We start from the raw sequence: 15,688 nt of genomic DNA, 5'->3' as shown, positions 1-15,688 counted from the left end.
TGAAAAAGTGACAAACTTCCCTTATAACAGCATACACCAAATATCTCTGGCTCTATGGCACCGAATAAGAAGTTGAGGTCAGCGATAGAAAGGTGATAGTCAGCGCTAAATATCATACGAACAGAGTGAAGCGCTAAAGGGAAAGGATCTTGGTGATATAAGGTGACAAAGTCGAGAAAAGTTGCCTCAAAATCATGAAAAATGTGAAAAAATGACTAAGTCCCGGGTGCCTTAAGGGCAGGTTTATCGAATGTACCGAGCTGGCGGTACGAGATAGAGACTTGGTGTAGAACAATTATATGTTTGGCATGGCAAGACCTACATTCGGTCAATACAAAGTGAGAAGATCAAAGATACCCGCAAGGGTGATATTGGTGTCCAAAGGAAAAAAGCACTAAGTCAAGAAGTCAGTATGCGATGAAACACGGACCAAGAGTACCAAGCAATTGGTGCAAGTTAGAGCCTTAATGGTTCAAGATAGAGACTTGGTGTTGAACAATTATAAGTTTGGCATAGCAAGACCTACATTTGGTCAATACATGGTGCGAAGATCAAAGATACCCGTAAGGGTGATATTGGTGTCCAAAGGTAAAAAACACTAAGTCTTGGGAAACTTATATGAAGGAAAGGACCCTGATGGGTCATATGGAATTGATCGAAAAATCGGCTAAGTCCCAAAATGGGGATGTCAGAACTACACTCATATGTTACTACATGAAGCAAGGCAAACTTATATGAAGAAAAGGACCCTTATGGGTCATAAGGTATGGATCGAAAAATCGGCTAAGTCCCAAAATGATGATGTCAGAACTACACTCAAATGTTACCACACCAAGCAAGGCAAACTTATATGAAGAAAAGGACCCTGATGGGTCATATGGTATTTTACGAAAAATCGGCTAAGTCCCAAAATGGGGATGTCAGAACTACACTCAAATGTTACCACACCAAGCAAGGCAAACTTATATGAAGAAAAGGACCCTGATGGGTCATATGGTATTTTACGAAAAATCGGCTAAGTCCCAAAATGGGGATGTCAGAACTACACTCAAATGTTACCACACCAAGCAAGGCAAACTTATATGAAGCAAAGGACCCTGATGGGTCATATGGTATTTTACGAAAAATCGGCTAAGTCCCAAAATGGGGATGTCGAAACTACACTCAAATGTTACCACACCAAGCAAGGCAAACTTATATGAAGCAAAGGACCCTGATGGGTCATATGGTATTTTACGAAAAATCGGCTAAGTCCCAAAATGGGGATGTCAGAACTACACTCAAATGTTACCACACCATGCAAGGCAAACTTATATGAAGCAAAGGACACTGATGGGTCATATGGTAATTTACGAAAAATCGGCTAAGTCCCAAAATGGGGATGTCGAAACTACACTCAAATGTTACCACACCAAGCAAGGCAAACTTATATGAAGCAAAGGACCCTGATGGGTCATATGGTATTTTACGAAAAATCGGCTAAGTCCCAAAATGGGGATGTCAGAACTACACTCAAATGTTACCACACCAAGCAAGGCAAACTTATATGAAGGCAAGGACCCTGATGGGTCATATGGTATTTTACGAAAAATCGGCTAAGTCCCAAAATGGGGATGTCAGAACTACACTCAAATGTTACCACACCAAGCAAGGCAAACTTATATGAAGGCAAGGACCCTGATGGGTCATATGGTATTTTACGAAAAATCGGCTAAGTCCCAAAATGGGGATGTCTGAACTACACTCATATGTTACCACACCAAGCAAGGCAAACTTATATGAAGCAAAAGACCCTGATGGGTCAAATGGTATTTTACGAAAAATCGGCTAAGTCCCAAAATGGGGATGTCAGAACTACACTCAAATGTTATCACACCAAGCAAGGCAAACTTATATGAAGCAAAAGACCCTGATGGGTCAAATGGTATTTTACGAAAAATCGGCTAAGTCCCAAAATGGGGATGTCAGAACTACACTAACAAGTTACCACACCAAGCAAGGCAAACTTATATGAAGCAAAGGACCCTGATGGGTCATATGGTATTTTACGAAAAATCGGCTAAGTCCCAAAATGGGGATGTCTGAACTACACTCAAATGTTACCACATCAAGCAAGGCAAACTTATATGAAGGCAAGGACCCTGATGGGTCATATGGTATTTTACGAAAAATCGGCTAAGTCCCAAAATGGGGATGTCAGAACTACACTCAAATGTTACCACACCAAGCAAGGCAAACTTATATGAAGGCAAGGACCCTGATGGGTCATATGGTATTTTACGAAAAATCGGCTAAGTCCCAAAATGATGATGTCGGAACTACACTCAAATGTTACCACACCAAGCAAGGCAAACTTATATGAAGCAAAGGACCCTGATGGGTCATATGGTATTGATCGAAAAATCGGCTAAGTCCCAAAATGGGGATGTCAGAACTACACTCAAATGTTACCACACCAAGCAAGGCAAACTTATATGAAGGCAAGGACCCTGATGGGTCATATGGTATTTTACGAAAAATCGGCTAAGTCCCAAAATGGGGATGTCAGAACTACACTCAAATGTTACCACACCAAGCAAGGCAAACTTATATGAAGCAAAGGACCCTGATGGGTCATATGGTATTGGTCGAAAAATCGGCTAAGTCCCAAAATGGGGATGTCAGAACTACACTCATGTGTTACCACACCAAGCAAGGCAAACTTATATGAAGCAAAGGACCCTGATGGGTCATATGGTATTTTACGAAAAATCGGCTAAGTCCCAAAATGGGGATGTCAGAACTACACTCAAATGTTACCACACCAAGCAAGGCAAACTTATATGAAGGAAAGGACCCTGATGGGTCATATGGTATTTTACGAAAAATCGGCTAAGTCCCAAAATGGGGATGTCAGAACTACACTCAAATGTTACCACACCAAGCAAGGCAAACTTATATGAAGCAAAGGACCCTGATGGGTCATATGGTATTGATTGAAAAATCGGCTAAGTCCCAAAATGGGGATGTCAGAACTACACTCAAATGTTACCACACCAAGCAAGGCAAACTTATATGAAGCAAAGGACCCATATGGGTCATATGGTATTTTACGAAAAATCGGCTAAGTCCCAAAATGAGGATGTCAGAACTACACTAAAAAGTTACCACACCAAGCAAGGCAAAGTACCTAGGTGAACCCTAGGAAGAAACACGGACCAAGTCAGATGGCCTAAGTCAATAGAACAAGTGACCTAGGCAAAGTTGTATGGCGCTGAGGACCCTGAAAAATCTGGTTAGTGTAGTTTAGACAGGGTAGGTTTTTGGGTCGGCCGAACCCCCTTATTTTGGGTTTTGGCCTCATCAAGAAGCTACACCTAGGCAAACTGCCTAGGGTGAAAGTGCGAAGACCAATCGAATAGTAAGACAAGTTTTGACCGATCGCCCTAGGCAAGCTTGTATGAAGAAAGGGACCCTAAGGGTCATATGGAAATACATGAAAAATCGGCTAAGTCCCAAAATTGGGATGTCAGAACTACACTAAAAAGTTACCACATCAAGCAAGGCAAACTACCTAGGTGAACCCTAGCAAGAAACACGGACCAAGTCAGATGGCCTAAGTCAAGAGTGCAAGTGACCTAGGCAAAGTTGTATGACGGTGAGGACCCTGAAAAATCTGGTTAGTGTAGTTTAGACAGGGGAGGTTTTTGGGTCGGCTGAACCTCCTTATTTTGGGTTTTGACCTCCTCAAGAAGCTACACCTAGGCAAACTGCCTAGGGTGAAAGTGCGAAGACCAATCGAATAGTAAGACAAGTTTTGACCGATCGCCCTAGGCAAGCTTGTATGAAGAAAGGGACCCTATGGGTCATATGGAAATACATGAAAAATCGGCTAAGTCCCAAAATTGGGATGTCTGAACTACACTAAAAAGTTACCACATCAAGCAAGGCAAAGTACCTAGGTGAACCCTAGCAAGAAACACGGACCAAGTCAGATGGCCTAAGTCAAGAGAACAAGTGACCTAGGCAAAGTTGTATGACGGTGAGGACCCTGAAAAATCTGGTTAGTGTAGTTCAGACAGGGGAGGTTTCTGGGTCGGCTGAACCTCCTTATTTCGGGTTTTGGCCTCCTCAAGAAGACAGACCTAGGCAAACTGCCTAGGGTGAAAGTGCGAAGACCAATCGAATAGTAAGACAAGTTTTGACCGATCGCCCTAGGCAAGCTTGTATGAAGAAAGGGACCCTATGGGTCATATGGAAATACATGAAAAATCGGCTAAGTCCCAAAATTGGGATGTCTGAACTACACTAAAAAGTTACCACATCAAGCAAGGCAAAGTACCTAGGTGAACCCTAGGAAGAAACACGGACCAAGTCAGATGGCCTAAGTCAAGAGTACAAGTGACCTAGGCAAAGTTGTATGGCGCTGAGGACCCTGAAAAATCGGGTTAGTGTAGTTCAGACAGGGGAGGTTTCTGGGTCGGCTGAACCTCCTTATTTCGGGTTTTGGCCTCCTCAAGAAGACAGACCTAGGCAAAGTGCCTAGGGTGAAAGTGCGAAGACCAATCGAATAGTAAGACAAGTTTTGACCGATCGCCCTAGGCAAGCTTGTATGAAGAAAGGGACCCTATGGGTCATATGGAAATATACGAAAAATCGGCTAAGTCCCGAAATTGGGATGTCTGAACTACACTAAAAAGTTACCACATCAAGCAAGGCAAAGTACCTAGGTGAACCCTAGGAAGAAACACGGACCAAGTCAGATGGCCTAAGTCAAGAGTACAAGTGACCTAGGCAAAGTTGTATGGCGCTAAGGACCATGAAAAATCGGGTTAGTGTAGTTAAGACAGGGGAGGTTTCAGGGTCGGCTGGACCTCCTTATTTCGGGTTTTGGCCTCCTCAAGAAGACAGACCTAGGCGAACTGCCTAGGGTGAAAGTGCGAAGACCAATCGAATAGTAAGACAAGTTTTTACCGATCGCCCTAGGCAAGCTTGTATGAAGAAAGGGACCCTATGGGTCATATGGAAATACATGAAAAATCGGCTAAGTCCCAAAATTAGGATGTCTGAACTACACTAAAAAGTTACCACACCAAGCAAGGCAAAGTACCTAGGTGAACCCTAGGAAGAAACACGGACCAAGTCAGATGGCCTAAGTCAAGAGAACAAGTGACCTAGGCAAAGTTGTATGGCGCTGAGGACCCTGAAAAATCTGGTTAGTGTAGTTTAGACAGGGTAGGTTTTTAGGTCGGCCGAACCCCCTTATTTTGGGTTTTGGCCTCATCAAGAAGCTACACCTAGGCAAACTGCCTAGGGTGAAAGTGCGAAGACCAATCGAATAGTAAGACAAGTTTTGACCGATCGCCCTAGGCAAGCTTGTATGAAGAAAGGGACCCTAAGGGTCATATGGAAATACATGAAAAATCGGCTAAGTCCCAAAATTGGGATGTCTGAACTACACTAAAAAGTTACCACATCAAGCAAGGCAAAGTACCTAGGTGAACCCTAGGAAGAAACACGGACCAAGTCAGATGGCCTAAGTCAAGAGTGCAAGTGACCTAGGCAAAGTTGTATGACGGTGAGGACCCTGAAAAATCTGGTTAGTGTAGTTTAGACAGGGGAGGTTTTTGGGTCGGCTGAACCTCCTTATTTTGGGTTTTGACCTCCTCAAGAAGCTACACCTAGGCAAACTGCCTAGGGTGAAAGTGCGAAGACCAATCGAATAGTAAGACAAGTTTTGACCGATCGCCCTAGGCAAGCTTGTATGAAGAAAGGGACCCTATGGGTCATATGGAAATACATGAAAAATCGGCTAAGTCCCAAAATTGGGATGTCTGAACTACACTAAAAAGTTACCACATCAAGCAAGGCAAAGTACCTAGGTGAACCCTAAGAAGAAACACGGACCAAGTCAGATGGCCTAAGTCAAGAGTACAAGTGACCTAGGCAAAGTTGTATGGCGCTGAGGACCCTGAAAAATCGGGTTAGTGTAGTTCAGACAGGGGAGGTTTTTGGGTCGGCTGAACCTCCTTATTTTGGGTTTTGACCTCCTCAAGAAGCTACACCTAGGCAAACTGCCTAGGGTGAAAGTGCGAAGACCAATCGAATAGTAAGACAAGTTTTGACCGATCGCCCTAGGCAAGCTTGTATGAAGAAAGGGACCCTATGGGTCATATGGAAAATCCATGAAAAATCGGCTAAGTCCCAAAATTGGGATGTCTGAACTACACTAAAAAGTTACCACATCAAGCAAGGCAAAGTACCTAGGTGAACCCTAAGAAGAAACACGGACCAAGTCAGATGGCCTAAGTCAAGAGTACATGTGACCTAGGCAAAGTTGTATGGCGCTGAGGACCCTGAAAAATCGGGTTAGTGTAGTTCAGACAGGGGAGGTTTTTGGGTCGGCTGAACCTCCTTATTTTGGGTTTTGACCTCCTCAAGAAGCTACACCTAGGCAAACTGCCTAGGGTGAAAGTGCGAAGACCAATCGAATAGTAAGACAAGTTTTGACCGATCGCCCTAGGCAAGCTTGTATGAAGAAAGGGACCCTTAGGGTCATATGGAAATTCATGAAAAATCGGCTAAGTCCCAAAATTGGGATGTCAGAACTACACTATAAAGTTACCACATCAAGCAAGGCAAAGTACCTAGGTGAACCCTAGGAAGAAACACGGACCAAGTCAGATGGCCTAAGTCAAGAGTACATGTGACCTAGGCAAAGTTGTATGGCGCTGAGGACCCTGAAAAATCGGGTTAGTGTAGTTCAGACAGGGGAGGTTTTTGGGTCGGCTGAACCTCCTTATTTTGGGTTTTGACCTCCTCAAGAAGACAGACCTAGGCAAACTGCCTAGGGTGAAAGTGCGAAGACCAATCGAATAGTAAGACAAGTTTTGACCGATCGCCCTAGGCAAGCTTGTATGAAGAAAGGGACCCTTAGGGTCATATGGAAATTCATGAAAAATCGGCTAAGTCCCAAAATTGGGATGTCAGAACTACACTATAAAGTTACCACATCAAGCAAGGCAAAGTACCTAGGTGAACCCTAGGAAGAAACACGGACCAAGTCAGATGGCCTAAGTCAAGAGTATAAGTGACCTAGGCAAAGTTGTATGGCGCTGAGGACCCTGAAAAATCGGGTTAGTGTAGTTAAGACAGGGGAGGTTTCAGGGTCGGCCAGACCTCCTTATTTCGGGTTTTGGCCTCCTCAAGAAGACAGACCTAGGCGAATTGCCTAGGGTGAAACTGCGAAGACCAATCGAATAGTAAGACAAGTTTTGACCGATCGCCCTAGGCAAGCTTGTATGAAGAAAGGGACCCTTAGGGTCATATGGAAATTCATGAAAAATCGGCTAAGTCCCAAAATTGGGATGTCAGAACTACACTATAAAGTTACCACATCAAGCAAGGCAAAGTACCTAGGTGAACCCTAGGAAGAAACACGGACCAAGTCAGATGGCCTAAGTCAAGAGTATAAGTGACCTAGGCAAAGTTGTATGGCGCTGAGGACCCTGAAAAATCGGGTTAGTGTAGTTAAGACAGGGGAGGTTTCAGGGTCGGCCAGACCTCCTTATTTCGGGTTTTGGCCTCCTCAAGAAGACAGACCTAGGCGAATTGCCTAGGGTGAAACTGCGAAGACCAATCGAATAGTAAGACAAGTTTTGACCGATCGCCCTAGGCAAGCTTGTATGAAGAAAGGGACCCTATGGGTCATATGGAAATTCATGAAAAATCGGCTAAGTCCCAAAATTGGGATGTCAGAACTACACTATAAAGTTACCACATTAGCAAGGCAGACTTGTATGAAGAACGGGACCCAGGTGAAAGTAGCAAATATCCCAAACCGAACATGAATATTATACACACAAGAGTACGAACATAAAGGAACACGGACCAAGCGTGCCGAGAGAATCGGTACTATAGAGCCCTCGTGGTTCTACACAAAGACTTTATGTTAGGGGTTCAAGCCCCATAGTACTCAAACGGTGACAGTAGCAAATATCCCAAACCGAACATGAATATTATACACACAAGAGTACGAACATAAAGGAACACGGACCAAGCGTGCCGAGAGAATCGGTACTATAGAGCCCTCGTGGTTCTACACAAAGACTTTATGTTAGGGGTTCAAGCCCCATAGTACTCAAACGGTGACAGTAGCAAATATCCCAAACCGAACATGAATATTATACACACAAGAGTACGAACATAAAGGAACACGGACCAAGCGTGCCGAGAGAATCGGTACTATAGAGCCCTCGTGGTTCTACACAAAGACTTTATGTTAGGGGTTCAAGCCCCATAGTACTCAAACGGTGACAGTAGCAAATATCCAAAAACGAACTGGAATTTACATTCTGTTGGTCATGCGGTCGTCCAAAGGGGTCTAGTATCCTGGGATGACAAGCATCACGGGCACAGTCTCGTATCAAAACAGTCGAAGAGGCCCGCGAAAGCTTGCTTTCCATGGCTATGCGATGCACAAATTGAGTTTCTCCGTAGTTATACACAGCGCACAGGTGAAAGTAGCAAATATCCCAAATCGAACATGAATTTTATACACACAAGAGTACAAACATAAAGGAACACGGACCAAGCGTACCGAGAGAATCGGTACTAGAGCCCTTGTGGTTCTACATTGAGAGCCCTCGTGGTTCTACATAGATACTTTATGTTAGGGGTTCCAACCCCATAGTACTAGAACGGTGGAAGTAGCAAATAAACCGAACGTGGAATTTACTTTCTGATGGTCATGCGGTCGTCCAAAGGGGTCTAGTATCCTGGGATGACAAGCATCACGGGCACAGCTCGTATCAAAACAGTCGAAGAGGCCCGCGAAAGCTTGCTTTCCATGGCTATGCGATGCACAAATTGAGTTTACTCACCGTAGTATAAAACGAACGAACCGAACCTATCCGAGTAGGGATAATGGGCGCAGTAACATACTTCTGTGACCCAGCGAGAGTTGAACGAGGTGACATGAACTGTCAGTGGCTTATATCAGATGGGATACATACATGAGATTGCTTTCAAATCTACACTCGAAAACCTAACCAAGTAAAAGCGAACGTGGGGAGGATTCGAAACTGGTAACGAAATCTTAAGCTGGAAAGAGTCATCACTATGGATACATATTATGCGAAACCAATCAAGTGCTCAGTACTGATCCAAAACCTAAGAGCACTAGTGAACACCTTATTCTCACCCTAGTTCACATCCAAGTGATCGACCACGTGTGTGAAGCAAAGACCAATCGAATTCCTCAATGGACCGAACACTATGAACAAATGGCCAAAAACGTTATAACTATCCAAACATACTACTATCTAGCGAAAGTCATCACGATGGAACCATACCATGATCTTTAACCTATAGCGCTCACCATATTCCTACCCAGAGTGCAAGTGAACAGATTGCCCACCCTTACCCAGTTCACAACCACGTGATCGACTAACATACCGAGGTTACCACAAGTCAAAGTTATACGTTTACAAGCGCAAGACCAATCGAAAACCCCGAAAGCAATCTCGACCCAAAATGTATTATCCGTGAGTGTAGTCGAGTCTCGTACTCGTCATCTGTAATCGTCGGATAGAATATCCAGTACACGGTTGTCTTTCCAAATGAAATCTACATACAGAACTCGCTCTTGGCAAATGGGTGGCAATGGCGCAATCAGGAGCGAGTTCCCGTCCGGGTGCCAAGTGATTGGCAAATGTCTGGGGGAAAGCAACCATATATTGATTTGTCTGTTAGTGTACTGGGTGTTTGAGGTATGTAGTATCCACGCTTGGTTGGGTGTGTCAGAGGACCGTGAATGCGTTCGCAACCCCAATTGGGGTACATCGGGAATGATTTTGTGGAACCGATGTGCCCGGCACACACTAAGTTTTGTTGCAAGTTAATAGTGTGCCATGTCCGGGGGGGTTGTGATTAAACTCTGGTGAATTGCGTACTGTGGTGATTGGGGTATGAAAGCCCCGCAGTTGCAATGATCGGACGCGCCTAGCGTGTCCTTTAGTTGATGGTAGGGAAATGAAGGCCCTTGTCAGCTCACCTAAGTATTCATGGAAGTTTGGCATAAGGTCGCTGTGGTAGGGGTATGAAGGCCCCGTCAGCGCATGCACAATCGGGCGCACGAGCGCTTAGCGGAGTCGAATGCCGCTCAAGTGCCTGTCCGGTGCATCGGGTGTGTGTGATACGAGGGCAATGAGGTTCGCACGGGGGCTCGCCTCCCGTGTGCTACCGGACTTGACAACATATAGAACGTGGTGTTTGCTCCTCCGGGTGCAATGGGACAATGAACATTCGAACGCAAAGTCGGAATTCTGGTTGATCCTACCAGTAATATACGCTCGTCTCAAAGGTTAAGCCATGCATGTCTAAGTACAAACAGATTTAATGTGAAACCGCATAAGGCTCAGTATAACAGCTATAATTTACGAGATCATCAACCTAGTTACTTGGATAACTGTGGAAAATCTAGAGCTAATACATGCAACATGCCAGGACCCTCGCGGGAACTGGTGCACTTATTAGTCAAACCAATCGCGGGTTCTCCGTGTCATTGAGTTGAAGTCTGGATAATGATGCTGATCGTATGGTCTCGCACCGACGACAGATCTCGCAAATATCTGCCCTATCAACTATGGATGGTAGTATAGAGGACTACCATGGTTGCAACGGGTAACGGGGAATCAGGGTTCGATTCCGGAGAGGGAGCCTGAGAAATGGCTACCACATCCAAGGAAGGCAGCAGGCGCGTAAATTACCCAATCCCGGGACGGGGAGGTAGTGACGAGAAATAACAATATGAAACTCTTTAATGATGTTTCATAATTGGAATGAGTAGAGCATAAATCCTTCTACGAGGATCAAGTGGAGGGCAAGTCTGGTGCCAGCAGCCGCGGTAATTCCAGCTCCACTAGCGTATATTAAAATTGTTGCGGTTAAAACGTTCGAAGTTGATACTTGTCCAACACAGTCCGGCTCCGCCGACCCGGTCAACCCGTGGTCGGTGGGCCAAGTCGGAATCTGGTTGCGACTCAATGGTGTGGTAGGGCACCAAGTCTGTGTCATGGTGTGCCCTTCAACGGGTGCAAGTGTAACATAGAGCTCGACCGCTCACGTTTACCTTGAACAAATTAGAGTGCTTAAAGCAGGGTGCCCAAACGCCCTAGAATAATCTTGCATGGAATAATGGAATACGACCTTGGTCTAATCTTTCATTGGTTTGTACTCAGACCGGAGGTAATGATTAACAGAAGTAGTTGGGGACACTAGTATTACGGCGCGAGAGGTGAAATTCGTAGACCGTCGTAAGACTAACTAAAGCGAAGGCATTTGTCAAGGATGCTTTCTTTAATCAAGAACGAAAGTTAGAGGATCGAAGGCGATTAGATACCGCCCTAGTTCTAACCGTAAACGATGCCAACTAGCAATTGGGAGACGCTACAACCAGGTGCTCTCAGTAGCTTCCGGGAAACCAAAGTCAGGTTCCGGGGGAAGTATGGTTGCAAAGTTGAAACTTAAAGGAATTGACGGAAGGGCACCACAATGAAATGGAGCTTGCGGTTCAATTTGACTCAACACGGGAAAACTTACCAGGTCCGAACTTATGGAGGTGAGACAGATTAATAGCTCTTTCTCAAATTTAAGGGTAGTGGTGCATGGCCGTTCTTAGTTCGTGGATTGATTTGTCTGGTTAATTCCGATAACGAACGTGACTCACATATGCTAACTAGAACGCAGTCAGCGTTAATGCGTCGATGCCGATTGGAACGGGTTAGGACCTTTCGGTGGAGTATGACCTGACACCTTCGCTGTTCGTGTGCGCAAGTGCACTTACGGTACGCTGCTTAGCAGGACAATTTGTGTTTAGCAAAATGAGATCGAGCGATAACAGGTCCGTGATGCCCTTAGATGTTCTGGGCTACACGCGTGCTACAATGTGGGTAGCAGCGTGTCTCCTATTCCGAGAGGAACGGGAAATCACTCAAATACTCACTTAGTAGGGATTATGGATTGCAATGGTCCATATGAACTCGGAACTTCTAGTAAGTGCTGGTCATCAGCCAGCGTTGAATACGTCCCTGCCCTTTGTACACACCGCCCGTCGCTACTACCGATGGATTATTTAGTGAGGTCTTTGGAGATGATCGTTCGCTGGATCCTCGTGAACCGCGTCTGCTTTATCGAAGTTGACCGAACTTGATGATTTAGAGGAAGTAAAAGTCGTAACAAGGTTTCCGTAGGTGAACCTGCGGAAGGATCATTAGTGGCCAAGTGATCCTTCCAGAAGTCCGAACCTGCGGGTTGAGACTTCGGCACAAGTTGCCATATGATAATTGACGAAACACTATAGAAGTCCGAACCTGCGGGTTGAGACTTCGGCACAAGTTGCCATATGAAAGTTGATGAAACACTATAGAAGTCCGAACCTGCGGGTTGAGACTTAGGCACAAGTTGCCTTATACATGACTTCGAACAAATACACAAGTCCGAACCTGCGGGTTGAGACTTAGGCACAAGTTGCCATATGAAAGTTGACGAAACACTAACAAGTCCGAACCTACGGGTTGAGACTTAGGCACACGTTGCCTTATACATGACTTCGAACAAATACACAAGTCCGAACCTGCGGGTTGAGACTTAGGCACAAGTTGCCTTATACATACATTGGCCAAATAAACAGAAGTCCGAACCTGCGGGTTGAGACTTAGGCACAAGTTGCCATATTATATTCGATCAAACACTAAGTAGTCCGAACCTGCGGGTTGAGACTCAAGACCGTAACAAGATGTCACTATACAAGTCCGAACCTAAGGGTTGAGACTTAATGCGATCTAGATACCAAGTTGACATCCAATACCTGTTGAGCAAAACCAAAGATTCCCTGTTCTCGAATGATTACACTATATAACAGGGAATCTTGAAGAAATCAAGCAAGCGTGAAACAAAGTCATCACTTGGGCATGCTCGATAGCCAACCACATGACCTTAACCTAAGAGAGCATGCAAACCACATGATACCTATAAACGATTAACCCGCCCTAGTTCAATCGTTCACCAAGTGATGACTTCAGTATGGCTAAGAGAAAAACTTTTAAATGGGAAAAACTCTAAGTCCGAACCACCGGGTTGAGACTTCCGCGTCGGAGGTGGGCGCACCTCCTATCCGAAAGATGGTGAATCAGGGGTGTTCGATCAGCAATGGTCGGATGCCCCGTCGTAGTCCAACTATGACAATCAAAGTCAAGACCTCCGGGTTGAGACTTTCCGCGAGTACAAGCATAAAGGAACACGGACCAAGCCGTACCGAGAGAATCGGTACTAGAGCCCTCGTGGTTCTACATTGAGAGAGCCCTCGTGGTTCTCAATAGGGGCTTTATGCAAGTCGTACTCAATACTGTGGTGTGAAGTATAAAGTATAGTCTTCGCCTGGTCCACGCTGCTTCGGCGGTCCTGGGTAAGATAGTTAATTCTAGCTTGCCCTATAGTGGAATGAGGACACTTAATGCTTCGTCTTTTAGCGGCGGCTAGACTCCTCCTCACGGGGAACGAGTTGACGCACACAGCGGCGGCTTACGCACTATGGCAATCATGGATGCCTGAAGATTCCGTGAAGTTCTCCCCTGGTCCACGCTGCCTCGGCAGTCCTGGGTAAAATGGAATATTTCCAGCTTGCCCTATAGTGGAAGAGGACTATCCAACAATACAAAGTCAAGACCTCCGGGTTGAGACTTTCCGCGTCGGTGGTGTCGCGCACCGCCTATCCGAAAGATGGTGTAACAGGGGTGTTCGATCAGCAACGGTCGGATGCCCCGTCATAGTCCAACTATGACAACCAAAGTCAAGACCTCCGGGTTGAGACTTTCCGCGTCCGGAGGTACGCGTACCGCCTACCCGAAAGATGGTGTGCTTCTGGGGTATTCGATGAGTCGGATACCCCGTCGTAGTCCAACTATGACAATACAAAGTCAAGACCTCCGGGTTGAGACTTCCGCGTCGGAGGTGCGCGCACCGCCTACCCGAAAGATGATGAATCAGGGGTGTTCGATCAGCAATGGTCGGATGCCCCGTCGTAGTCCAACTATGACAATCAAAGTCAAGACCTCCGGGTTGAGACTTCCGCGTCCGGAGGTACGCGTACCGCCTACCCGAAAGATGGTGAATCAGGGGTGTTCGATCAGCAATGGTCGGATGCCCCGTCGTAGTCCAACTATGACAATCAAAGTCAAGACCTCCTGGTTGAGACTTTCTAAGAGTACAAGCATAAAGGAACACGGACCAAGCCGTACCGAGAGAATCGGTACTAGAGCCCTCGTGGTTCTACATTGAGAGAGCCCTCGTGGTTCTCATTAGGGGCTTTATGCAAGTCGTACTCAATACTGTGGTGTGAAGTATAAAGTATAGAGTCCTCCACTGGTCCACGCTGCTCCGGCGGTCCTGGGTAAGATAGTTCATTCTAGCTTGCCCTATGTGGAAGAGGACTCAATACCCTACCTGTTGAGCTTGAAACAAAGTCATCACTTGGGCATGCTCATATTGCCATACAATATTCCATTATCTACTAATGAGCATGCAGCTATATGATTATAACCTGTAAACGATTACCCCGCCGTAGTTCAGCGCTTCAACCAAGTGATGACTTCAGTATGGCTAGTGTGTGAAGTATAAAGTATAGTCCTCCCCTGGTCCACACTGCTTCGGCGGTCCTGGGTAAGATAGTTAGTTCTAGCTTGCCCTATGTGGAAGAGGACACCATACTTAATACTGTGGTGTAATGAACAAAGTATAGTCCTCCACTGGTCCACGCTGCTTTGCAGTCCTGGGTAAGATAGTTAATTCTAGCTTGCCCTATGTGGAAGAGGGCATACAAGACAAAGTATAGTTCTCCCCTGGTCCACGCTGCTCCGGCGGTCCTGGGTAAGATAGTTAATTCTAGCTTGCCCTATGTGGAAGAGAGCATACATGAACCAAGAACGAAGGTTATGATCGAGGAATGATTCGACAACTAACCGATGGTATGAAATGTGAAGAATTCAAGCAAGCACACAATCAAGTCATCACTTGGGCATGCTCGATAGCCAACCTCATGACATTAACCTAGTAGAGCATGCAAAAACCAATATATATGTAAACGATGCCTCCCTAGTTCAGCGCTTCAACCAAGTGATGACTTCAGAATGGCTAAATCAAATCGGTTCAAAACATACCATCGGTACCCTATTGAAACACACAAGTCGATATCAAACCTCTTAATTGTGTAGTCCTCCACTGGTCCACGCCGCTTCGGCGGTCCTGGGTAAGATAGTTCATTCTAGCTTGCCCTATGTGGAAGAGGGCACATTACTCAATACTGTGGTGTTATGAACAAAGTATAGTCCTCCACTGGTCCACGCTGCTTCGGCGGTCCTGGGTAAGATAGTTCATTCTAGCTTGCCCTATGTGGAAGAGGGCATACAAGACAAAGTATAGTTCTCCCCTGGTCCACGCTGCTTCGGCGGTCCTGGGTAAGATAGTTAATTCTAGCTTGCCCTATGTGGAAGAGAGCATACATGAACCAAGAACGAAGGTTATGATCGAGGAATGATTCGACAACTAACCGATGGTATGAAATGTGAAGAATTCAAGCAAGCACACAATCAAGTCATCACTTGGGCATGCTCGATAGCCAACCTCATGACATTAACCTGTAGAGCATGCAAAA

This window comes from Anopheles ziemanni (assembly GCF_943734765.1).
Source record: "Anopheles ziemanni chromosome X unlocalized genomic scaffold, idAnoZiCoDA_A2_x.2 X_unloc_66, whole genome shotgun sequence".
Classification (NCBI taxonomy): Eukaryota; Metazoa; Arthropoda; class Insecta; order Diptera; family Culicidae; genus Anopheles; species Anopheles ziemanni.
The sequence above is the reverse complement of the archived record's forward strand: the minus strand, read 5'-3'. Positions refer to the sequence as shown.